We start from the raw sequence: 27,085 nt of genomic DNA, 5'->3' as shown, positions 1-27,085 counted from the left end.
GGGCCTAGGATCATGAAACTTCATAGGTACATTGATCGTGACCCGCATATGACCCCTATTGGTTTTCAGGTCACAAGGTCAAAGGTCAAGGTCAAGGTGACCAGAAATAGTAAAATGGTTTTGGAATGATAACTCAAGAACGCATACGCCTAGGATTATGAAACTTCATGGGTAGATTGATCATGACTTGCAGATGACCCCTATTGATTTTGAGATCACTAGGTCAAAGGTCAAGGTCACGGTGACCCGAAATAGTAAAATGGTTTCAGGATGATAACTCAAGAACGCATACGCCTAGGATCATGAAACTTCATAGGTAGATTGATCATGACTTGCAGATTACTCCTATTGATTTTGAGGTTACAAGGTTAAAGGTCAAGGTCACAGTGACACGAAATAGTAAAATGATTTTCGGATGATAACTCAAGAACGCTTTTGCCTAGGATCATGACACTTCATAGGTACATTGATCGTGACCCGCATATGACCCCTATTGATTTTCAGGTCACTAGGTCAAAGGTCAAGGTCACAGTGACAAAAATCGTATTCACACAATGGCTGCCACTACAACGGAGAGCCCATATGGGGGGCATGCATGTTTTACAAACAACCCTTGTTAATTTAATTTCATAGTAAATATTTTAGCTTTTCTGTTTTTAATAATTCTCTTTATCTAATTTTACAATAATATTTTAATTTGAACACTGAAGTATTCACTGTAAAATGAATAGATGAGTTTAAAGAAAAATACCGTGATCAAGAACAGTAACTGTTTATAGTCTTCTTTTTTTTAATTACCTCTCTTTCTTTCATTTCCATATACAGGGGTTTTTTTTAGAAAAAGGGGAAGACGCTGGATGCTGGGTTAAAGGGGAAAATCAAGCGCGAAAGAGACATATTTGGGGAAAAAATATAAACTGTTCATTTCAATGTCTATAACTCACCTACAGACTTCAGGTTTTTTTTTAGAAAAAGAGGCATGTCTTTGACCTTTTTGTTCTTAAACACATGAACAAGTATATTATTAAAGTCAAAGTCCTAAATAAAGTTGCAGGTGTAGATCTAATAATGGGAAATGTTTTCAACTGGGGCCGGGGAACGATGTCAATACTATGATTTCAATTTCATGATGAATGGGTTGACGATCTAGATCTGCTACAGTATTGGCAGCTGCCGATTGTCTACTTTCACTTTCACAATAATCCGACAGTATTAATCGATGTTGATTACATGCACCTCCGAATCCTGCTGGGTTTCAACGGTTTTTGATGATTCATTCTTAAAAAATGCGTCAACACAATTATTTTTTCCCCGAGTCCGAACGTTTTATTTTGTTCGTGTATGAACACCAATTGTGAGACTTTTTTTTCTGTTTTAACGTTTATATCTTGGCTTTCACATAACCCGGATGAAAATTCGACTGGTTTCCGGTAATTAATTGACGAAACACCCTTCTCGCGCAAGACCGGAATCCAGTAAAATAGTCACATGATTAATACGATTAGTTGCCCGGTTTCCATGACGTAATTTAAGAGCTGTATATAGAATCACTGGGATTCCCAGATTTGAGTGTTCGTCAGGAGAGAGAGAGAGAGAGAGAGAGAGAGAGAGCGAGATTGTTGTACATGGTACAAATTGGATAAGTGTCGACTTCCCAAAAGAAAAAAACATTTCCTTGAGGGTAAAATATTATACTTTGGTGAAAAATTATATTTTTGGAGGGGAAATGGTATTTTTAGGGGAAAAAATTATGGTAGGGGAAGACGCCGAATATCGGCGTCACTTTCTTAGTAAAAAAACCCCCTGATATATGTTATTCTCTACAGCATATCTCCAACACTATATAACGAATTGATCCCTGAAATATAAATAGATAACACAGGTGCCATGTTTAACAAATATTATTCTACTCCCTAAAACAAAATAATGTTTTCATTCAAGCAAACACATTTTGGCGGGGATTTGGCACTACTGTGACAAGCTCTTGTTATCTCCGCCGAATTTTTTTTCAGAGGGGATATAGTAATTGGTCCTGTCAGTCCGTCCGTCCGTCTGTCTGTGCGTCCGTCAGAATCTTTGTCTAGAGAATTAATCCAAATCTATTCAATGGATTTACTTTAAACTTAGAATATAATCAGATGGCAACTAGGAGAAGTGCAGTGACCAAGAACCATAACTATATCTACCTTAGTTTTTGAATTATCTCCCCTTTGTATAACTTTTAAAGTAAATTTTTGTCCGGAGCATGACTCTAAATCTACTCAAGGGATTTACTTGAAACTTTAAATATAAACAAATGGTTTAGGAGAAGTGCTGTTACCAAGAACCATAACTCTATCTACCTTAGTTTTTTAATTATCTCCCCTTTTATATAATTTTTATGCTCCCCAAAATTTTTTTGGGAGGGAGCATATAGTCGCCGCTTCGTCTGTCCGTCCGTGTGTTAAAGTGCCGCCTGAATACAGGGAGGCAGACTTGACATGAAACATGCCCTAGCCAGTTGCAACTCGTAGCGACCCAGAGGGTCAATAATAGCTTGGAGTTAGATTATTGCAACAAATTGGTTACTTTGCATAATATGTTAAATATGAAGTTAAAAGGGTTTTCATATAGAAATCTTCATTCTTGTTCATAAGTTTATGATGGTGTTTATTTTAATGTCTGTTTTAAAGTTTGTCATTGTGTTATGCATGCGATTCAAGTATACAAAATCAGTTTACATAATTTTCCTCTCCTCAAACTTCACCTCAATCACACCCCTGATTAAATACATCAATAACACAACAATAACTCTTAAGTGTGTTTGTTTTTAGCTCACCTGAGCTCATGGTGAGCTTTTGTGATCGCCTTTTGTCCGTTGTCTGTCGTGCGTCGGGCATTGTGCGTCCGTCGTCAACATTTGCCTTGTGAACACTCTAGAGGCCACATTTATTGTCCGATCTTCATGAAACTTGGTAAGAACATTTGTCCCAATGATACCTCGACCGAGTTCGAAACTGGGTCATGCTGGGTAAAAAACTAGGTCACTAGGTCAAACAAAGAAAAAACTTGTTAACACTGTAGATTAGTCACATTTGATGCCCAATCTTCATGTAGCTTTGTCAAAATGTTTGTCTTAATGATATGTTGGTTGAGTTCAAAAATGGTTCTGGTCCATTGAAAAACATGGCCGTCAGGGGGCGAGGCAGTATTCCTTATATGGCTATTATAGAGAAACCTTGTGATCAATCTTGAAGTCACAATTTTTGCCCAATTATCATAAAACTTGGTCAAAACATTGGTTTCATTGATGTCTCGGACGAGTTTGAAAATGGTCCAGATCGGTGAAAAAACATGGCCGCCAGGGGTCGGGGCAGTTTTCTTTATATGTTTATAGTGAAAACATGTGAACGCTCTAGAAGTCACATTTTTGGTCCAATCTTCATGAAATTTGGTCAGAACATTTATTTCCTGGATACGACGGTTGAGTTTAAAAATGGTTAGGATAAGTAAAAAAACATGGCCACCAGGGGGCAGGGCAGTTTTGCTAATATGGCTATAGTTAAACCTTGTTAACACTCTAGGAGTCAAATTTATAGCCCAATCTTCATGAAACTTGGTCTGAACATTTGTTTTTATGATAGCTAGGCTGAGTTTGAAAATGGTTTCGATCTGTTGAAAAATATGGCTTCCAGGGGGCGGGGCAGCATTGCTTATATGGCTATAGAGAAACCTTGTTAACACTCTAGAAGTAAGATTTATAGCCCAATCTTCATGGCACTTGGTCCGAAGATTTGTTGTATTGATAGCTTGGCTGAGATCGAAAATGGTTACGGTTTGTTGAAAAACATGGCCACCAGGGTAGCGGCAGTGTTCATAACATGACTATATTAAAACCATGTTAACACTCTAGTAAACTGTTGCAATGCGGAATCCAATGTTGGTGCACAATGATGATGATGATGATGATGATAATGATGATGATTATGATGATTATGATGATACTGGTAATGGATTCAGAAACATTAATGTCCAGGCTTTTTCCGCTCCATTTTAGGAATACGCCAATCTGGAATTTTGGGAATTTCGCGTCGTGAAAACCCCCATTTTAGGGAAAAAAATATTCGCCAAATTGGCTCAATTGGGAAAAAATATCGCATGTAAATAGTGTTTCTTATATTTATGCCCCCCTTTCGAAGAAGAGGGGGTATATTGCTTTGCACATGTCAGTCGGTCGGTCTGTCGGTCGGTCCGTCCACCAGGTGGTTTCCGGATGATAACTCAAGAACGTTTGGGGCTAGGATCATGAAACTTCACAGGTACATTGATCATGACTTGCAGATGACCCCTATTGATTTTGAGGTCACTAGGTCAAAGGTCAAGGTCACAGTGACCCGAAATAGTAAAATGGTTTCCGGATGATAACTCAAGAATGCATACGCCTAGGATCATGAAACTTCATGGGTAGATTGATCATGACTCGCAGATGGCCCCTATTGATTTTGAGGTCACTAGGTCAAAGGTCAAGGTCACGGTGACCCGAAATAGTAAAATGGTTTCCGGATGATAACTCAAGAACGCATACGCCTAGGATCATGAAACTTCATGGGTAGATTGATCATGACTCGCAGATGACCCCTATTGATTTTGAGGTCACTAGGTCAAAGGTCAAGGTCACGGTGACCCAAAATAGTAAAATGGTTTTCTGATAACTCAAGAACGCTTTTGCCTAGGATCATGACACTTCATAAGTACATTGATCATGACTCGCAGATGACCCCTATTGATTTTCAGGTCACTAGGTCAAAGGTCAAGGTCACAGTGACAAAAAACGTATTCACACAATGGCTGACACTACAACGGACAGCCCATATGGGGGGCATGCATGTTTTACAAACAGCCCTTGTTCAAAGAAGCCGTTAACTGGTAAATAACGACTATTTTGATAACTTATTATTAAAATTTTACAAAATATTATGAACATGTGAGATAAGTGCAGGTTTTTTAATCTGAATTTGGGGAAAAGGCCTGGCCTTTTTTGAGGTGAAAAAATCATGTGAAGCGCCGGATTTTGAGGAAAATAAGGAAATTCTTAAATAATCATTTATATATTTTACAGTTTTTAAAACAAATTCAAGACAATAGATAATTTAATTATGCAACACTTTCTAATTTCTACACCGGATCAGGTTAACTTATATATTTTAAGTTAAAAAAAAAAAAAATGTTTATTTTTTTTGGGGGGGGGGAATTGGGATTTTTTTTTTCAATTGGAAAAAAAACAACCAGATTTGCATTGGGAATGGGGCCGAATTTCGGACCCATGGCATAGGGCGGAAAAAGCCTGATGTCAAACCCAAATATCTAATTATAATTATTGCATTACTCAAATTAATCATTGCCATTACTTATGATTGTTATCTACAGTCCAACCCCTACTTCCGGTCACCCCTCATCGCCGGTCGCCCCGTGTAGGCGGCCGGTGTGTGCCACGATCGTCGATAAACACTATATAATGCACCCCTCTTAAGCTGTAACCCGTTTCTCCGGCCAGCGGCCAGCTATTTTGCATCCCAAATGTTAAATTTCCCCCATGTGAGTAGTCTCGCGCGAGTAAGTCAGTCATGTACATTGGCAAAATTACACCGACGCAACGGCGCTAAAATGGATACTTCCAGTCTGCGGTTTAGGCTCTGTAGTACTGAAGCGTGTTGTGAGATAAACATTTTGACAGCCAGTTTGCAAATTGCAATTAATAAGCGGGGGATTATCGGGTTATCGGGTTAAAAGCAATATGCGACCGTTTGATCTTTTTGTTTCCGCAGGTGCGAATATCACCTATTATTACTGGAACAGAGATTATTAATTTATAATTTATTATTTGTATTTGTTGAATCATACTATTTCAAGCACACAATTTATGACAATTATTGGTCAATTAAAAGTTAAAAAGAACAACGAAACTTTAAGCCGAAATCAACTGATCTACATGTTCTCTGTGCAACCAAGGTTTTATCTAAAAACCAATACACGCACGCTTTTTACGTGACATTGTACATTGGTGCATAATTTTCGCGCGCTTTTGTCGGGACAAAGGAAATATATGAGGACTTTTTTGATGCTAGAATTTGTAAACGTCTCGTTAACATAAAAAATCGGGAGTGTGTTTCGGATTACAAATTATTACGGTATTCTCATTTGGGAATTAAACAAAGCATTAATATTTGTTTTTATATTTACAATTATTTCAATATATTAATTTTGATAAAACCCTTTACGCGGCGAAAAAATGTTTTTATAATTTATGCATGAAAAGCACGATTGCCAGGAGGATTACACCAAGTTGCTATTATCAATCTCTTAGGTAACTGGCCACGATTTTATCGTGGAGGAGATCACTGTCGGGACCCATTCATGCGGTAGGTATTACAAAGCCATAAAACTGCAATAAACCAATTAAATTATTGATTGATAGTGACACGGGAGTTATTCACGCATAACTGATTCACAACTGTTCCCATCTTAAGTGCATTGGGACCATACAACACGCATTGTGTAAACAATGAATCATGAGAATGATTCTTTTTCAGTGACTTGATTAACAGGGGTTCCACTGGCCCAAAAAAAGTTGTCGCCACTTTTTTGCGGCGTGAATACTGTCGGTTATTCCACCTTATTAATAAGAACAATCATTTTAAGAAACCTTACTACATTATTGTCATTTACTATATTATCACTTTAAAAAGTATGTTATTTCATAAAGAAAACAATAAGTACCTTCATAAGTCATACCTTTATAAGTCTTAATAAGCTTTATTTGTATATAAATAACATTTTTTTCAACTTGATAAACAACACGGATAACCAAAATAATATAATAATGTTAACATCAATGTATTAAACAGTATGCTGCATAAATGTTTCGAAAGTAATTATTTAAACATAAAATCACACCAATGTTCATCATTTGAAAGGGAATCAGAAAATAAAGCATCTCACTTCAAATTGTTTAACAGTTATATTTGGTCTTTTGGACATGATATACATCAGCTTCTGTTGTTAACAAGTTTTCTGTTAGTGGTGGATGATTTCCAGGTTCAATTAAATGACTGTTGTTCACGCATTTTTCCTGACAGAAAGGCCCAGATAATTGCCACAATCCATTCTAGTTGCCTGAAATAACATAAAACATATTTTTACAAACTATCAACATCAAACCAACTCATAAATGTCCCTATCTTTAAATGTCCGAATTTAACATGTCCGAAATATAGTACATCGAGTGAATGTTTTATATTTAATTCAGAAATTGTTGTTATCTTAATCAATTTATATCCTTCCAAGAACATTACAATAATGAATCTATTAAACAGAAATGCTCAAAAATACCTGTTGAAACAAGTTTTTATTTGTTGATGTGGAGGAATTAAATGCTTTTGCCAGCCCCATGGTTTTGATTTTAACAAAGAAATAGCGGCCCTAATAATTATTAAAATTATTGATCGTCGTGACAGTTTGTCCCCGTGTTACTGAACTTATTGCTCAATATCATAAAGCAGCCGTTAATCCGATAATAACCCCCATAAAACTTGACAATAACAGTAAAAACATGTAACACTTACACGCTTCGGTGATTTCTAATGCACTCTGCACTGTAGGTCGCTTACATCATCGTAAATCAATATTTACAACTGACAGACGCTGGCCGCTGATGCTCGGTCGCGTGCTTTCGACTCGCAGTACATTTTCGGATAGGATTTTACCGATTTTTTGAAATTCGCCACTTTTAAAAAATTGGAGCCACATTAAAAAATTTAGCGCCATTTGGCGCCAATGGCGATCGACAGCGGAACCCCTGGATTAAGATGATGATGATATTGATGATGATTAAAAAGATGAATATTATTTTTTTTAATGAAAATTTTGTTTTATAGCTGATTTTATAAAGGAAGAAATACAATTATTATAAGTCTATACATTGTTTAGTATATGTACACATATTTACCATTTTGTTTATACAAAAATTGAACAGTTGGCCATGCACTGATCAACTCCAGACTCCTTATGACCCAACCCCCTCTTAAGAGGCCACCCTGCTTAAGCAGCCAATTTGGCCGTTTCCCTTGACTGGCTGCTTAAGAGGGGTTGGACTGTATATCTTTGCAGAAATTTAACATAGTGGTAAAACCAATAAAACAACAAGAAGTGTTACATTTGAATCTTATTTGACTTTTCATTCACTTGTCCTAGGCAACTCTCTATAAAACTCGTTTATTCCTGTGCCTGCATTGTTGCCAGGTGGTAATTGTGTAACACTCCTGGAAATTGACCCCCATTAACTGGTCACTTTCATCAAAGACCTTTGTGTTGATGTCAGATGGAAACCATTCATAAGATACAGAGGACATCACAACTTGAAATGTTTTACCCCTACAATTTTCAGTTAGTCAGTAGTTGTGTGTGATTATGAAAGATTTTTGATTTTATTAGGTTTTATTGTTGTTTCAGTTGGAAATATCAATGCATGGTGAGTCCTAAAATTGTTCCAGTTGTTTAAAAACACTTTGTCAAAAAATGTGAACAATTTGGTAGTAAAAAAACAACAACTTATCACATCTTTTAAGAAGCACAAACAACTGTTTGAAGAAAAGTTGATTTGCATTTGTTTTTGCAAAAATAATATATTTATGCTACAGATTTTTTGTGCATTTAAATTACAAATAGTTTGATACATGTAGTTGTTTTGATGTGATACATTTTCAAATGTTAAGTGTGTGTTAACTTCAATATTTGCACACATTTATAACTATAAGAAAGATCAAGTGATGTTTTGTACTATAAAAGAAGATCAATATTGAATTTCTAGTAGCTGTACATATTCTCATACTCATTTACTTTTTTATAACTGACTTTGATATATGAAAACAATTCAACATATTTTATTTAATTATACAAAAACTATTTTATAAAAACACAATCTCTTGAACAAATATGGTTGTTTTCAGTATCTAAAAGTGTTCTTTCTAAACAGATTGTTAACAGTCATCCCCTATAAGATGCTGAGATGCTTATCTCATGATCTCAAATTTGGACAACAATTTGTTGAAAAATGTACTTCCATTTTCTTTTGCTGATGCTCATTATTAAATTACTGTCCTCATATTACTTTTATCCAAAATAATTTAAGCTTTGTCGCAACGGGTAACAAATGTCTATTTAAAAAAATTTAAACACACACACACAAAACTACTGATAACGCATATATGTATATATCTGCCGAAACAGCAAACCTCTTCTTTTCACGAAACAACGTTAACAACCCTTGTTTCCTGGATACTACGGTTGAGTTCAAAAATGGTTTTGATCCATCTTTGTTACATGACCGGCGGGGGGGGGGGGGGGGGGGGGGGGGGGGGGGGGGGTATTTTCCTTATATTTATATACTGAAAAAGCCTGTGAACACTCTAAAAGTAACATTTTTTGGCCAATCATCATGAAACTTGGTCAAAACATTGGTTTTATTGATATGTCGGATGAGTTTGAAAGTGGTTGTGATCAGTGGAAAAACATTGCCGCCAGGGGATGGGGCAGTTTTCTCTATATGTTTGTAAGAAGCATTTTCCTTATATGTATATTTAAAAAAAATCTGGGTATTAAAAACATGCCTGCCAGGGTGGGTGGGGTAATTTTCTATATAGGCCTATTGTGAATACTTTGGAACACCTTTTTTTTAAAGTCAGTCTTGTCATAATAATAATTTGAAATATTTGCTAAAGAGTTTTAATCTTTGTTTCTTTCCATCTAAGTCTCTCAGGTGAGCGATCCAGGCCCCTTTGGGGCCTCTTGTTATATATTTATCTTTTCCCTCAGACTACCACTAATGTCATTATAATTTCCCCCCTTAAACTGGCTTTTTGCACTATTTTTGCCGTTTTTGATTTAACCACCCATTATCATGCTCTGTTTTTAATGTACTTTGTTATGGCCCTGTGCACTTCTGGGTAAAACACTTACACTAATGCATACAATTACACAACAAAAAAAATTGGATCTACCAATAGTACCACTAATCATATACATGTAAGAACAAGATCCTGGACCATGTCTTTAATATTAAGCATGGTATGACAGTTTTCATTTGCAATACAAATTTTGAAGAAATTCAACCTTAATCAGAAAATATTATAATAATCAATTTTATTTATAACTTACATATCTATTTATTTTCTTTCAATCATCAATAACCTTTATTTTAGGAACATTTATATCATACATAAATACATACATATGTATATTTGGTTTGGGCGAAACAACTATTTGAATTTGAATTTGTTGTTAAATATTTTATATTTAAGACTAGGATCCAGGTCTATGATTTCCATTCAAGAATATCTTTTCCACGGATGAAATTAAGAAGTAAGTTAAGTTAGCTTTCACAAAAGTTCTTGTTGATAAACACAACTAATAATATAAAAAAAACTACCTACATGTACCAACCCTTTCTTCAACACATTACAGGAAACTGACCTCTTATTCATTTAAGTCCCTAATACTTGATGTTAATTAATGCCTAACATATACCAAAACCTAATTCGATCAGCCTTTGGACCTCTTTTAGTATGTATATTTTATTCACCGTTTCTAGTATTAATTATTAATAATTAGAATCTAGCTGAAGGATTAATTTGCTCAATTAATTTGTTTTAAATGTAATGTTTCAGTGCAGGGCCCTCAATCTGTCAAATCCACGGCCGAAATTCGGCCGCATTCCCCCCCCCTGAAAAGTATACTTTTTTCCACTTTTTCGGGGAAAAATTCTCCCTAAAAAAAAAAAAATTTTTTTTTATTTTTTTATATAGATATATGTCTCATGATTATTATATCTCAATTCTATTTTAATTTAATCTTGTCAAACATACTAAATTATGAAATAAGCAATGAATATAGTGCAAACATGTACAAATGTAATAATTAGATAGTAAGTAAAAAATCCCCCAAAAAGGGAAAATGCCGCGAAAATTCCCCCTGCTATGGGTAGCGACCTGCTTCCCCTAAAATGGATTGAGGGCCCTGCAGTGTCTACCAATCAAGTGATCCAGTTAGCACCAAAGCAGAAGCATACATTATCATGGACACATTTGTAATCACAATCAGTTCAAGGTAAATCTAAAAAATACAGAAAACTGAGGAAACAATTGTGGCCAATTATTTTTAGCTCAATGTAGCTTTATTGATGAGCTTTTTGTGTCCTGCCATGATTATGGCCCAAGGGCATCTACTGGTAATATAAGTGCACTGTAACTCTTATATAACAAAGATGACGTGGTCCAAGCCACAAGACAGCATTATAAACAGATTCGCGTTATTAGCTCTGAGCTCATTTTTAATACTTATAAATTATTGCCAGGTTGTGTTACCATTTGGCAATACAAGCATATAAACTCTACTGTATCAATAACTGTATACATATTTCTTTTTTAGATAACCTATTTGATTTCTCTTTGCCTTTTACGTTTTAAATTGCATTTAAGCGTACAATATTTTAATTCATATTGTCTACAAATAACAATGAAGTGAAACATGTCTTGTAAAACTTGTCAAAGCTGTCAATGATTCAAATGATCGATAGCACATACAAAGTATCAGCAAAAGGGCGTGAAACACTGATAGACACATGCTATTTTTCACACCTTTATTTGCATCAAACAAAAGATATTCAAACTTAAACTGTCAAATGCCCAAGTAATGGTAAGTTTCTAATCAATTATAATTGGGCTCCACTATATTTGAATGTCAAGAAAACGCTTGAGAACAAAATGGAATGTTGGAGAACAAACAGGAGCCAAGACCCACCAGCGTTAAATTGTATTCCCCGCAGCGCGTTGTATAACGCAGCAGATTATATTTGATTTACAGTGTACTGTCCATGCATGTGTATTTGCTGGGCATTTTGTGTCCATCTCATATTGTTGTTATGATTTATGGGATAACAAAACATATTGGCGCAAATGATCATTATATCATGATGAAATTTTGCATGCCACAACATTCATTTGCCTCAAGGTCAGCGTCACAGTAGACACTAAGTTTTTGCTTCATCCTTATATATATTTAATGAAAATACATGTTTTGTCAGCCAATTATTATTTGAAATACTCCCACCATACTGTACGTTATTATCCCCTGCCATAGTCAAAAAAATTGAAACTTGATTCAAGTATGTATATGGCTATGATGATGATGCACGCCCAGTGCTTTCCACAGGATTTTTGTCAGGCGCCCCGCGGCTGATAGGGGTGGTTCGGGAGGGGTGTCCCCTCCCAACGTTGATTTTTTTTAAGTTTAACGTGTCAATTCACGTTCTGCGGTGCGTTATAACTCAAAGAAAAACAGCCTCAAAAGACGTCATTTGGTGCGCTATGACTCTTCAAGAAAATCCCCCAGTCATTTAAAAAAAATATAATTTTTATATTGTTTTAAAACCTTCTTGCTCAGATAGCAGTGTGTCAACAAACGATCTTTCAGATAACGCAGTGACGTCACCATCTATGTATAGAATGCACAGAAAGTAAAATCCCGACTTGAACGATTCCCCAATACATCCGTTTCAACCCGACTGTATTACTGTATACTTTAACTACTTTTCAGGTTGCTTTTTATTACCCGATAATCCCGTTTTTATAAATCACTTTCTGGTAAATATTTAGGATAAAAGCTCTCAATTATTTCTTAAACACAAACCTTGCCATTTTTCTATAGTATCAAATAAATTTTAAGTGACTATTTATAGATTTGATGAAATATTGCCTCTGAATGTGCGTTAATCCCCTGACGAGGTGTGTGCTTGTTAAAACGCTCAATACATGCAACGCTTTCTATCCAAATGATGCGACGCTGTACATGCTGCATAATTTTCGCGCTCTTTTTAATTGATAAAAAGATTCGCCACAAAATAAATTTGCACTGCTAATTTGAAGCAAGAATATTTTAACGTTTCGGTAACATTAACATTCGGAAGTGTGTTTCGGATTAAAATCGCGTTAACATCGACTTACGGGAATGGGTTTCAGATTTCAAATTTAATGATTGCCATTTGAGATTTCAACAAATATTAACAGTTGCGTAATGAATTCAACGATAATTTGTTTAAACACTTTACGAGTCAAATAAATGTTTTAACGGAATTATGCATGAAATTCACGTTGTCCACGAGGATTACGGTCGGTTGCCATTATCAGCCTTCTAAGTATCGATTATCGGACGAAACATTTACAAGTGTGTGTAATTAATTCAACGAAAATTTGTTAAAGCGCACCCTTCTCAAAAAAGTGTGTGAAATGTATGTTTTAAGTATGTTTTGCGTGTGTTAAACGTGGCTGTATTGGCACTGTGTTTTATGTGCGCTTTTTCTTACCGAGTGAGTTTTTAACAAAAAAAAAACAAACAAGAAAATGTGCGCTTTTTGTGGATAAATGTGCGCTTTATGTGCGTTAAACGTGCGCTTTTTATAAGTGCGTTTTTGACTGCCATTTATGTGTGTAAAATGTGCGCTTTTAAGTGGGTTAAATGTGCGCTTTTCGCCAGTTGAATGTGCGCTTTTTATTTTAAAAGCGCACATTTAACTCACTTTAAGCGCAGTTATAACCCACATAAAAGCGCACATGTGTGTTAAATGTGCACTTTTATGTGCGTTAAATGTGCACTTTTCGCGAGTTAAATGTGCGCTTTTTTATTTAAAAAGAGCACATTTAACTCACTTTAAGCGCAGTTATAACCCACATAAAAGCGCACATGTGTGTAAAATGTGCGCTTTTAAGTGGGTTAAAACTGCGCTTTTCAGCGAGTTAAATGTGAGCTTTTTATGCCCCCCTTCGAAGAAGAGGGGGTATATTGCTTTGCTCATGTTGGTCGGTCGGTCTGTCGGTCGGTCCGTCCACCAGGTGGTTGTCAGACGATAACTCAAGAACGCTTGGGCCTAGGATCATGAAACTTCATAGGTACATTGATCATGACTCGCAGATGACCCCAAATGATTTTGAGGTCACTCGGTCAAAGGTCAAGGTTACGGTGACCCGAAATAGTAAAATGGTTTCCGGATGATAACTCAAGAACGCTTAGGCCTAGGATCATGAAACTTGATAGGTAGATTGATCATGACTCGCAGATGACCCCTAATGATTTTGAGATCACTCGGTCAAAGGTCAAGGTCACAGTGACCCGAAATAGTAAAATGGTTTCCGGATGATAACTCAAGAACGCTTAGGCCTAGGATCATGAAACTTGATAGGTAGATTGATCATGACTCGCAGATGACCCCTATTGATTTTCAGGTCACTAGGTCAAAGGTCAAGGTCACAGTGACCCGAAATAGTAAAATGGTTTCCGGATGATAACTCAAGAACGCTTAGGCCTAGGATCATGAAACTTGATAGGTAGATTGATCATGACTCGCAGATGACCCCTATTGATTTTCAGGTCACTATGTCAAAGGTCAAGGTCACGATGACCCGAGATAGTAAAATGGTTTCCGGATGATAACTGAAGAACGCCTATTCCTAGGGTCATGAAACTTAATAGGTAGATTGATCATGACTCACAGATGACCCCTATTGATTTTCAGGTCACTAGGTCAAAGGTCAAGGTCACAGTGACCCGAAATAGTAAAATGGTGTCTGGATGATAACTCAAGAACGCTTATGGCTAGGATCATGAAACTTCATAGGTACATTGATCATGACTGGCAGATGACCCCTATTGATTTTCAGGTCACTAGGTCAAAGGTCAAGGTCGCAGTGACAAAAAACATATTCACACAATGGCTGTCACTACAACGGAGAGCCCATATGGGGGGCATGCATGTTTTACAAACAGCCCTTGTTTATTTTAAAAAGCGCACATTTAACTCACGTTAAGCGCAGTTATAACCCACATAAAACGCACAATTTATGCACATGAATGGCAGTAAAAACGCACTCACAAAAAGCACACATGTGCGTTAATGGTGCATCTTTTGCCTTAACAGTTGATTCAATTATATGCTGTTAAAAGTTTTTTTTAATTCAGATATGCAATAAAAACCAATAATTATGTAAACATATATTTGTGTATTTAAATAATTACGAGATAATTCAATTTTATACTTTAACGTACACCAACATTTTTTAACATACATGAGTAATTAAATATCAATGACAATTTGATGAAATAAATATTAACATAACTAGTATATAAATAAACAAAACATAATAGCATACTAATAAATAACATGTACAGTATATACACAGGAACATCTATATACATAAAAAAGATGAGAATCAATCAAGGCCTGTCATTTCTTTGAGGCGGCGGAGTGCAGCTCTCATCTTTCTCTCAACGTCTGCCACCAGCCGGTCAAACTTCTTTGCAACTATTATACTGTCATGGCCTTTGCGCGGTGCGTCTCGTGCATGATCTCATTTGATCAGGTCCTGAAAGATATTTTATAATGTAAGTGTTGAATATTGCTGTTATGGTAATCTTGTTGCTATAAAAATTATAAATTTAAATCAAAACTAGTTTGTTTGCTTGTTGTTTTTGGTTGTTTATTTTTGCAATTTTAATCCCCTGATCACATGTGACTTAATGCTTTTCATAAATAAATATGTTTGGTAGAAAATACTGTTTGAAAATGTACCAAGATATGTGGTCTCATTTGGCTGTGTGGACTGGTCGGAAGTGTGACACCTTTAAAATGCAATAACCAGTAACCTGTATACTTTTTCCTCTAAACAAATCCAGCTTTTCTTGGTCAAGGAGGGGGCGCGTTTTTCCCACTCCTGTTCTCCTCATGTTGGCCAGCTTGTGCAGGGTAAAACCTGGTATTCAAGTCAATACATCACGTAGTCTCCCTTTTGCTCCCTTTTTTGGCAGGCGATGCGATGATGCACATTCTTTCCAAAGGATCTTCTGATCAATGTAAATTTCACGGTCACCATGGGGTATAACCTTTAAATTTAAAATATAAAAGGTCTCATTTAATATAGGGGAAAAAATCTGTTCATTAATGACCAAAAATAGGTATAAATAACATTTAAGATGACAATAACCATAAAATACAGCCGTAATAATTCAAATGGTGTTGTTTTTCCTTAAAATTGCATTACATTTAGTCATCCATTTACATTTCCCAGTGACAATACATAAATATGATAATGATCATAATCAATTCAATAAACTAAATAAAAAAGGGATGCAGAATTGAAAATACAAACCTGTTACAACAGACTGTTCTTCAGTATTCCAAAAATACAGGCAGTTGTTGAACTAGACCATATCACTTTATATGTCTTTAACCACCCACTTTGAATCTCCTTTGCAACAAACTTATTGTTGATTTACACATTTAGTAAATACACATTTTATTTCATCACACAATACTTCATGCTGAAAGTATTTCAAGACATTTTACACTAGAATAATAAGTCTGAATGTTGTTCACTTTATACATGTACCTAAAATCAAGCTTAAAAACAGTTGCTGATTCTGCTTGTTTTCAAAAAAGAACTTCCTATCTGTGGTTCTCAAATAGATGGTGCCTGAACCAATCAAAAGTATATCAACACCCCTTTGTTAGGCTTAAATGGAGGACTGAAAGGGACTGGCTATTCTCTTATCTGATTCCATGCTGTGTCTAAGCCAAAAATTACATAATTTGAGAAATACTGATAAGGCAGTCATTTCAACACCAAAATATTAATTGAATAATACACAGCACCCTTAATGCATTATATTTAATTGTGAATATTTAAATATAACATGCTGAATGGTGTTAGCAAATAATAATAATAGTATACATATTATTTTAATTGCCTGTTAAATGTATGTTTATGATCAATGTGGTAGACATTAATTGTATTGGGGTATGAATATCAGTATAAGAAAGTTCAAATACTTATTTTTTATGTTGAGGAAATGTTATTGATACTTTCAAGCCCACATAATATTTTTGACACTTTCAATTTTTTTTTTAAGTAGTTACCCACCGTCTTGTACTTTGTTCACTTCTAAGTTTCGATGGCTCGAAATGTCCTCACTGATGTCTGTTACTTCCAGCAATGGGGGGTTGACTGCAATAAATAATGACAACACCATCTATGATTTTCAAACCATATTTAAGTTACAATTACAAGTCTCTCCAAGGTAGCACAGGGGCAAAGATCTGCAGGCAAAAAAAGGTTTAGAACTTTAAGAAATTCTATGATACGTCCAAGCTAAAACAGTCACAAAAGTTAATATTTGAAATTTAGTCTCAGTGGTAGCCCTGGTTCTGAAATTAAGGCTCTTTGGTGCCCCTGTGCCCTAAGACATGCCTTATTATATTCTTATTTGATATTCTTATTAATATAATGTACCGTACTCTTAAGTTTTCTTATGCTTAAAAATAATTTAAAAAATTGTGTGTTCAAAAATTAAGATTCTAAAAATTATTCCCAAAATGCAATGTCCAAAATTTAAAGACATTCTCACAATACACCTAATGCGTTGGATGTTTTTATATTCTTGTGCATAACATCAACTATGAATAATAGCGTGTGCTTGTTTATACCACACAGTTGAGTATTAATTACAAAATGATATGTTTGCATTGAAGTTAAATAATTTCATAGTGTTTTATTTCTTTTACCGAAAGATATTCCAAGGCTGTACTTAAGCAGGAATATATAGTTGTAGATAATTATATTGTGAATTGAAACTTCTGAAGGAATCTCTAATTTTCATAATCAAATTAATATTAACCAAATTAATATATTCGGTACTTATTGACAAAGCCATTTACATCAAAACTCTTGAGGCCACATTTATTGTCCGAACATCATGAAACTTGGTCAGAACATTTGTACCAATGATATCTTGGACAAGTTCAAAAATGGTTCTGTTGCTTGAAAAACATGGCGGCCAGGGGGCAGGGAATTGTTCCTTATATGGCTATAGTAAAACCTTGTTAACACTCTAGAAGCCACATTTTTTTTAGTCAGAAGATTTGTCCCAATTATATCTTGAACGAGTTTGAAATGGTTCCAGTTGTTTGAAAAACATGGCCACCAGGGGGCGTGGCATGTTTCCTTATATGGCTATTGTAAAACCTTGTTAACACTATAGAGGCCACATCTTTTTTTGAGATCTCCATGAAACTTGGTTACAAGATTTGTCCCAATGATATCTTGGACCACAAGTGGTTAGCGTGTGGCTATGATATTAATTAGTGAAAACATCATTTTGAATAATAAATAATCATATAATAAAGAAAAATCAACTTTTCTGAAAAAAACATTTTCACTATCATATATATACCGGGTATAACAAGGTATTCAACTCAAAATCACCCGAAAACAGGGTGCATTGCTTTGAACAGCCATTACTTCATCAATTTTAAAGCAATTTTTATGAACCCGGTCATATTCAACGCAGAATTGAATTTCCTTTCTGGAAATGTATATATCCTGTTATATTTCTACACATGCTGGGTCAAATGTTTAGAAATAAAACAATACACAATTGGCGTGACCTACTTGACAGCGATCAGACAGGATTCATGAATGAAATCTCCAGGTGTAAAGACATGCCTTCGCATTGGACCAATGAAATCACTTGTGTGTTTAAAATGTCAGTTAGTTGAAATGTATGTAAACAAAGGTTTCAAACGGCGCTGGACAGTTAGTTTTAATGCATAATGCAACGGCAAGCACGGTAAGAATGTGTTTTCATACGTTGTATTGAATTATGGTATCGAGGTCCGTGAACGTTGCAGGGAAAATGCCCTTTACTCCGTGAAGATTTCAGTCTTAGATCGAGTCTGATCGATGTCAAGTGGGTCACGCGAGTTGAGTATCTTGTTATTTCTTAAAAGTCGACCCAGTATTTGTAAAAATATCGCAAAACATGTATATTTCCAGAAATGAAATTCATTTATGCGTTGAATAAGACCGAGATCTTAGACACTCTAGAGGCCACATTATCCGATCTTCATGAAACTTGGTCAGAAGATTTGTTCCAATGATATCTTGGATGAGATGGAAAACGGTTCCAGTTCGTTGAAAAACATGGCCACCAGGGGGCGGGGCCTTTTTCCTTATATGGATTTAGTAAAAACTTGTTAACACTGTTAAAGTCACATTTTTGGTCCAATCTTTATGAAACATTTTCAGAATATTTGTCTTAATGATATCTGTGACTAGTTCTGAAATGGTTCCGGTCTGTTTAAAATATGGCAGCTATGGAGCAAGGAATTTATTCTTGTATGGCTATACAAAATAAAACCTATTTAGCGCTCTAAAAGTTACATTTATAGTTCACTCTTCATAAAACTTGCTCAGAACATTTGATATCATGGGCTGCACAGAACAGGTCAGTTCCTTTGTATCTCAGATGAGCGACTTAGGGTCTTACAGGCCCGCGTTTCCAAAGTAATGCTTAAAATTCCCAATTGAAGGTTTTCAGAAACAAATATTTAGTAATTTTCTTTAGGCAGCTCTATTGGTTGAACCGTAGTTAATATAATATTGAAATCACTTATTCTCAATTTGAAAGTATTGAACAATTTCCAAATTTTAGTCAAGATGACCAGATTTTTCCCAATCCAAAGGAGCCTAATCCCATTCCCAAAATGGTGAAAAAAACACACTTAGTACAGAATTTGACCAATTGATGTAGTGCAAGATTTTGTACTAAAATGGGCTCTTTACATTTGACATACCTAATGTGAAGATAAGTACAGAATTTGACCAATTGATGTAGTACAAGATTTTGTACTAAAATGGGCTCTTTACATTTGACATACCTAATGTGAAGATAAATTTCAAATACAAGTAAGTGATAAAATTGCTGCATCCTTAGTACTACTGTTTGAACAACACATTTTAGAAAGGGGCATGTAAATTAAACTATGCTTCATTAGGGATGCTGCATTTACCCGGGTGTACTTTGTCCAGGGTTTTCCATGGAAATCCATGGAAAATATGAGGCTGGAGTATTCGGACTAAGTTTCCAGCCTTTTCCAGCGTCAATATTTTTAAAAAAAGGGTGGAAAATTTTCCATGGTATGTGGAAATAGCCTGGAATAGTTTCCATGGTTTTCCAGGCTCCCTGGAATAATTACCATGGAACAATTTCCAGGGTTTTCCAGCCAGCATGGAATAAATACCGTCCGAATACTCCATGTAATCTGGAAAACCATGGAAAACCATGGATTTTTTTCCAGGGTTTTCCAGATTACATGGAGTATTCGGACGGTATTTTTTCCATGCTGGCTGGAAAACCCTGGAAAATGTTCCAGGGTTTTTCCTTGTTTAATATTCCATGGATGCCTGGTATAACATGGAAAATTGTCCAGCGTTTACCATGGTCACTGAATAGAAAAAGAAATTTCTGGTCTAAAAACAATATTCATGTATTAATGAATACAATACTCACAGCTTAAATAAATCATAATTTAAGGTTAGATTAAAACAAAACAAAAAATCAACATAATGCCTTAGTTTCTTCGATGTATTATTTTGTTCACAATTTATCAAAATATAACATCAGATTACAAATTGTGTTACATTTATTTAACAAATTATTCAGATCAAACAAGTGTTGTTTAATACATGCTTACAAAGCCTCTATGTCCATTATCATAAATCAGGCCCTTACATAACAGAACAGGCGCTACTTTAAAAGTTAAAAAGTATAATGCAACCTTCACAACATGTATTCAAAGTAACAAAATACAAGCAAGTCAAGTAATATACAGTAACAATTCACAAACCCTGTACAAAGGATATACAAGAAACAAAATGAAAAATTTAAGTTATTTTAGCTAATTCATGTTTGTCACAATATATGTAGCTGCCCATGAGCACAAGGATACTATTTTTCTCAGCTACTTTCACTTTAATGCAATTTTGGTGCTCAATTTCATTAAAATACTTTCCAAGTGACAGTTTAAAATATAATTGCAAGTCTAAAACTTGTGTAGGCAGCTTAGTCAATTATAAGTACCCAGGTGGGATAAAATTACAGTTTTTAAAAACTTTTGTTAATTAGCTGGGCTTCAGTAGGTCGTGGATCTTTTATAGAACTTGTACTGCTGTTATACTGTACGGCTCCTGCATGATCTCTGAAAGAAAAACAAAGCAAACAATATTACAAGAAAGTCATAAGTTTTTTACATTCATCTGTAAAAGTAAATGTGCAGCAATCATATGATTGAATATCTATACTTCAATGCTCATTCATATTTTAATCTATTTTAGATATTTCATATCACTGCTCAATTCGGTACATGTGGCTTTTTTGTATTTGAGCGAACATTTACGATCCTAAGTAGTTAACAATTATTTCTTTTCCATTTACTGAAATTTATTCTCTTAAAGTTTGCAAGCGGGCTTTAATCTACTTGCAAACAGGCAACCACACAGGAAAACTGAGACTTTAAAGTGAATAAATTGGTGATTTAACTTATATTTTTATATGACTCTCTTTTATTTTGAAATTTATATTGTTAAATGCCCCAAAACGGGGTAAACTAGCATGTATCTGGAAACTCAAACATACATGTATATAGGAATTTTATATTCAGATATTGCTATATGAAAGTTATGCTAATTTGCTAATTCATATAAAAATAACCTGTAATTGAAACTAGACCAAAATATTGGATACCAAAAAGACAAAATACTTTCAGGTGGTTAACACTAAATTACTTATATGAGCCCGGGGCATAACAATTTTTACCATGAATTTGTGGCCATGTTAGTCCTCTTAGTAAATGCGCCAAAAGAGCCGCTTTGCTGTCTTGGGTTATTTCCCTGCCAAACTCTGCAGTATCTTTCATCAACTGGTCAGCTACAGTTAAAGCACATAATGAAAATGTATATAGAAAATAATTCAAGTATTGTTTTAAATATTTAGTAAAATGGTCTTTAAATAATAACTTACAATGAAGTTAATACATCACAAAGCATAGCATAACAAAATTTGTAGGTATGATTAGTACAAATTTATTATTGCTATAATTAGAATGATGTGTAATTCTATTGGTATGAAAATGCACAGTAAAACCTAAAAAACAATGCTATTGGTTAAATTAATTTATTTATAAACATTAACAGCATTAATGAGCATTGAGTTCTCATCATGCACAGCACATAACTCCCTTAGCCTCAGTTCCCTAGCCATGCATTATAAACTTCCGATACTACATTCAAGCTTATTAAAATCTCCACATAGGACTTCCTTTATCAAGCTGCAAACTGCACTTAGTGAAAATGTGTGTGACAGCTGCTTTTAAACTTCTATATTTGCCATACTTTTACCTAAAATGTCACACAAAAAAGGTCTACAATGATGACATAAGAAGAATAAATTCAAAGGAATATTTAGAAATAATGAAAAGCACAAACCTTCAGTTGTTGTTCTATTCCTAGACAGACTTCTGAAACACTTGTATGCATCACTTTTTAACAACATTTCATGTCACTTTCCAAATGATATCCATACATTATTATTTTAAGAAATTCTTGTTAATGGAAAAACTCATTAACTCTACTGTTTGTGAACATTACATTAACTTCATTTTAACAACAAGTTTAACCTGCATATTTTACAATAGGCCTGCTCCAGAATTTCAATCTAACAGGTAAACTTTCTGTATTTGAACTCAGCCAATCAGAAAAGGCTGTGATATTTTATAACCAATAGATAAGCAGCAGACATATCTGACTCACACACAGGTTTATCAGATAGTTTGTTAATTGCAAACCTGGACTGTAGTTAAATATTGAGTGTGTATACACCTTGAACAGGGTTAAGGAATTTAAACTTGTAGACATTGCTTTGAAAGTTACTACTATTACTTCTACTACTAGTACTACTACTACTACTACTACTTCTGCAAAACTACTACTACTATTACAACAGCCACAACAACAACAACAACTACTACTACTACTACTACTACTACTACTACTACTACTACTACTACTACTACTACTACTACTACTACTACTACTACTACTACTTCTACTACTACTGCTACTTCTACTTATACTACTACTACTACTACTACTACTTCTACTACTACTACTATTACTTCTACTAAAACTGCTGCTACTACTGCTACTACTACTACTACTGCTTCAACTACTACTACTGCTTCAACTACTACTACTACTACTGCTGCTGCTACTGCTGCTGCTACTACTCCTGCTGCTGCTGCTGCTACTACTACTACTGCTGCTGCTGCTGCTACTACTACAACTCCTGCTGCAGCGACTACTACTACTACTACTGCTGCTGCTGTTACTACTACTACTACTTCTACTACTACCACTACTACTACTACTACTACTACTACTACTACTACTACTACTACTACTACTACTACTACTACTACACTACTACTACTACTACTACTACTACTACTACTACTACTACTACTAGTACTTCAACTACTATTGCTACTACTACTGCTACTACTACCTACTGATGCTGCTGCTACTGCTACTACTGCTGCTGCTGCTACTTCTACTACTACTACTTCTACTACTACTACTTCTACTACTACTACTGCTGCTGCTGCTAATGCTACTTCCTTAACTACTACTACTACTGCTGCTACTAGTATTGTTATTATTATTTATTCTACTATTGCTACCATTACTGCTACTATTCCTGTAAATGCTAAAACAACAACACAATAATAACTGCTACTACTGCTACTGTCACTTTAATTTGCACCAATAGTATAATTATCAGTAGTTTAACTGCTTGTACAACTTATACAACAACCACTTTTACTTCTACTCCTACAACATATTCTACTGCCAGCCTCAGCATTACTACTTCTACCACTACTACTACTACTACTATAACTACTACTATTTCTGCCCAAACTATGCACATTGTTTTATGTTTTATTAATATGTTGTGTAAATTGTTGAACTCTGATTTACTTTGAATAAAATGTGTTGCATTTTTATAAGTTATTTTCTCCTCTTATAAAGTCTAAGTTTTTTCCAGGGTCAGCTGAAAATGTTAGAGTCTTTTCCATGCTTAAAAAATTCTATGTTCCACTTTCCATGCTATCTGGAAATATTTTCCATGGTTATCCAGCCTAAATCCAGCGTTTTCCATTCCTTTTCCATGCTTTTCCATCCAAGGCTGGAAAATGCTTGGGGAAAAAAGTCCACGTTTCATGGACATTTCTAGAACAAAACCCTGGAAAACCCTGGAAACTGTTTCAAATTCCAGGGATTTCCATGGAATTCCATGTTATACCATGGATTTCGAGCCTAAGTTCCATGATTACCCTGGACAATGTACACCCGGGTAGTAACCTGATGATCTCAATAATGCTAACAACGTTTTGCAAAACATTTTTCTATAATTCTGTTATATATGCAATAAAATTAATCATTTTAGGCTGAGAGTATCACATGGCTGCACCTTTCAACTACAGAGGCTTGGCATGTAACAGCAATTAAACCTTTTAACAACACACAAGCATTCTGGAGGGTGAAAATAATCATCAGTGAAGGTAAGCGTTAGATTAAATTGAAAAATCTTTCCTTTTAATCCTATGTTTTGTTAGCTGACCTGAGCACAATGTGCTCAACGGTAAGCTTTTGTGATCACCTTTTTGTCCGTTGTCTTGTTAACACTCTAGAGGCCACAGTTATTGTCTGATCTTCATAGAACATGGTCAGAAGATCAGGGCTCCCCCTGGCCCAAAAAATTTCTGTAGCCAACATTTTAGCCAAATGGATTTTTTTGTAGCCAAATTTGAGAAACTGTAGCCAAAGTTTTAGCAAAGCATTCGGAACCGCCTTTTGTAAGTCTAGGCTACAGGGGTGTAAAAGAAGAAACTGCAAAACGAAGCTTTAATATGATTATAACTATAATCATATGGGATCATATTTTCCCGCAACATCAATAGGTCTGGATATAAATGGGGAAAAAGTATCCGAAAATTTATGTCCGAAATCATGACAAATTACGTTAAAATATATACCATTGATTTTGCCATTCATGAAGGTGGTATAATAAATGTACAAGTAAAATTCCCTTAGGCATTTTTTTAAACGGAACATACGAGTTTTATCAACTGGTTTTATCACTTTTATTTCATTGTTGTTTCGTGTGCTGTTTTATCAGACTTTTTTTCATCTTTGTCAATATTCTTAAATTTGTGTAAGTCGATGTTTTTAAATCGTTGTCGACTCGATAATAGCTTACAAACATGCGCTGAACCAAACAAATGTCTGTGCGTAGGTTGGCTACTGACCATAACTCAACCAAATAATTAAGAAGTAGAAGTCACATTTCATGCCCAATCTTCATGTAACTTTGTCAAAATGTTTGTCTTAATGATATGTTGGTTCAGTTCAAAAGTGGTTCCGGTCCGTTGAAAAACATGGCCGCCAGTGGGCAGCTGGGCAGTTTTCCTTATTTGGCTATAGAGAAACCTTGTAAACACTCTAGAAGTCACAATTTTTGCCCAATCATCATATAAAAGTTGGTAAAAACATTGGTTTTATTGATATCTCGGACGAGTTCGAAAATGATCCAGATCGGTGAAAAAACATGGCCGCAGTAAGCGGAGCCTTTTTTCTCTATATGTATATAGTGAAAACATGTGAACACTCTGGAAGTCACATTTTTTGCCAATTTTCATGATATTTGTTCAGAACATTTGTTTTCTTGATATGAGAGTTGAGTTTGAAAATGGTTCCGGTCAGTTGAATAACATGGCTGCCAGGGGGCAGTTTTCCTTATTTGGCTATAGAGAAACCTTGTAAACACTCTAGAAGTCACAATTTTTGCGCAGTCATCATGAAAGTTGGTCAAAACATTGGTTTTATTGATATCTCGGACGAGTTCGTAAAATGATCCAGATCGGTGAAAAATCATGGCCGCCAGTGAGCGGTATGGGTGTCACGTTTAAACGTTTAAACGGTCGCGTTTCGTGTTTTGCTGAAAAACGTTTACCAAAACAGTGAACGTTTTAACGACAGTCAATATCAATATAATATATATTGGGGTGCTAATTACGTAGCCGACTAGCCTTACAAAGTATATCGATGAAGAAAGGTACTTGCGGTAAATCCGGGCTACTGAATTCGGCAGTAATTTATTTCTGATTGGTTAGCGGATGGCACAGACATGAACGGAAACTAACGGAAACTCTTCGCTACTTTCCGAAAATCTTACAACTTGGCAACGAAACAGTGCATATGCCGCCATCTTGAAATATTTCAAATGATTGATAAGCAAAGTAAAACACTGCGGTAGCATGTTGAAAAGCAATATTTTAACTAAATTATATATTGTTTACGTTTTTGCTAGTTTTTCATTTTCTGCGGTCAAAGATATGCACATTGTTTTTCATGTGAAAAAAACGTGTCGTTTTCGGAAACAGTATTTTTCATCGATTTTACATTATTTTCGATGTTCTTTAAATTATTTTTATAGAATGACGAATACACATGTGGTGATATGGATGGTATGTTTTATAATATTTTATGGTTTAAATATGACGTCATTGAGAATGGGATATGCACTGAATATTACTTCCGGAAATAACTATTTTCAGTTTCAAAATGCGATGGTACTGATGCTTTTTAAACGGACATAGGGATAAAGTAAAAACGGTAACGTTTCGTTTATTTCATTTCGTTAAAACCAGTGATTTTTTTTGCTTTTTTTTCTTACAGCCTGTGCCTTTTGGATTGGGAAAATTAGCGCGATAAACCATGAAATTGGGAAAAATAGCGCGATAAACCATGAAATTGGGAAACATTATAAATATGATTATAAGAACAGAATTAAAATTATTAAAGTATGTTTGACAGCATTTTTATATTATAAAGTACAAATTTAATGTGTTCTTACAATGAAGACAATGTTAAGTTAATATTCATATTCATATATTGAACTTGCAATAATCTATATAGATTCTTAAATATACCATTTAATCATACAGTAACCTCTTTAACAGTAAGAATTTAATTCAGTATTCTTTTAAATTAAATATCATATGGTGAAAACATTAACAAATATTTATACAAAAAACGCTTTTGTGGTCTTG

At 34.9% G+C, this 27,085-nt stretch overlaps 3 long non-coding RNA genes across 6 annotated transcripts in view; 2 read left to right on the top strand and 1 right to left on the bottom strand.

The window, feature by feature from the left end:
• Positions 1-27,085, top strand: part of LOC127846404 (uncharacterized) — a 50,851-nt gene that overhangs the window by 16,232 nt on the left and 7,534 nt on the right. For all 4 annotated transcript variants that reach the window (XR_008033495.1, XR_008033497.1, XR_008033496.1 and 1 more), the window contains exon 2: positions 24,421-24,535. This is a non-coding gene — a long non-coding RNA (uncharacterized LOC127846404). The remainder of the gene's footprint in view (positions 1-24,420; positions 24,536-27,085) is intronic.
• Positions 4,249-14,863, top strand: LOC127846406 (uncharacterized). The gene is made up of 3 exons (XR_008033500.1): positions 4,249-4,652; positions 14,186-14,454; positions 14,600-14,863. It is a non-coding gene; the product is annotated as an uncharacterized LOC127846406 (long non-coding RNA).
• LOC127846405 (uncharacterized) lies at positions 20,548-23,272 on the bottom strand. The gene is made up of 3 exons (XR_008033499.1): positions 22,401-23,272; positions 21,733-21,843; positions 20,548-21,115 (listed from the first exon to the last, which is right to left on the bottom strand). It is a non-coding gene; the product is annotated as an uncharacterized LOC127846405 (long non-coding RNA).

The sequence above is a fragment of the Dreissena polymorpha genome, chromosome 9 (genome assembly GCF_020536995.1).
Source record: "Dreissena polymorpha isolate Duluth1 chromosome 9, UMN_Dpol_1.0, whole genome shotgun sequence".
In the NCBI taxonomy this organism is placed as follows: Eukaryota; Metazoa; Mollusca; class Bivalvia; order Myida; family Dreissenidae; genus Dreissena; species Dreissena polymorpha.
This window is presented reverse-complemented; position numbering and strand designations above follow the sequence as displayed.